Source organism: Octopus bimaculoides, chromosome 7 (genome assembly GCF_001194135.2).
Source record: "Octopus bimaculoides isolate UCB-OBI-ISO-001 chromosome 7, ASM119413v2, whole genome shotgun sequence".
NCBI lineage: Eukaryota > Metazoa > Mollusca > Cephalopoda > Octopoda > Octopodidae > Octopus > Octopus bimaculoides.
The window spans coordinates 39,729,811-39,730,597 of NC_068987.1; the positions used below are offsets into that span (position 1 = coordinate 39,729,811).

The 787-nt window shown below is 32.7% G+C and overlaps 1 protein-coding gene across 19 annotated transcripts in view; it reads right to left on the reverse strand.

Moving 5' to 3' along the window:
- The window catches only part of LOC106880867 (dual specificity protein phosphatase CDC14A), a 385,993-nt gene that overhangs the window by 142,619 nt on the left and 242,587 nt on the right, over nucleotides 1-787 (reverse strand). The gene's annotated exons all lie outside the window — the stretch shown is intronic.

Genomic DNA, 787 nt, shown 5'->3' on the forward strand with positions numbered 1-787 from the left:
GCATATATATATATATATATATATATATATTAAATAAAATAATGAGTGTAGAAATTGGTATCAATCAATTAACATCAATTTAAACCAGTGGTCTAGCATATTCAAAAAATCCAAAGATTTAAAAACTATATTACAATTAATAAGAGGAATAACCACTAAAGTGGATTTTCCTATATGCTAAAGATAGATGTCAAATTGTCTTACCACGGAGAGTGTATTCTCAAGAAAATGTCTCCCTAACCCTAACACCATAGTGAAGATCGTGTGGGTGTTACGGAAAAGGCCGATCTTTGGTAAAATCGCCAAAGACACTTTTTACGGAAAAGGCCGATATTTCGGACTCGTATTGAAAGATCGCCAATAAGGCGATGGCCGAAGACACTTTTTATGGAAAAGGTCGATATTTCGGACTAGTAGCGAAAGATCGCCAATAAAACTATTACCTATGTATCATAATTTTATTATTAACACTTGCAAAATGCAAAATGCAAAAATCTGTAATTCTTCATTCTGACGTTTGGTGAGATTTTTTCTTGAGAACACACTCTTCGTTGTAAGACAATTTGCCATCTATCTTTAGCATATAGGAATCCACTTTAGTGGTCACTCGTCTTATTAATTGTAATATATATATATATATATAATTATATATAAAGGGCATTAACTGTGTATCAATGCCTCACGCTATCGAGGGACTAAATAAGTAAAAAAACTACCAAAAATAAGCAAATTTACCGAAAGCGAGGGAATGCAGCCTTTCAAAAGGCTGCATTCCCTCGCTTATTTT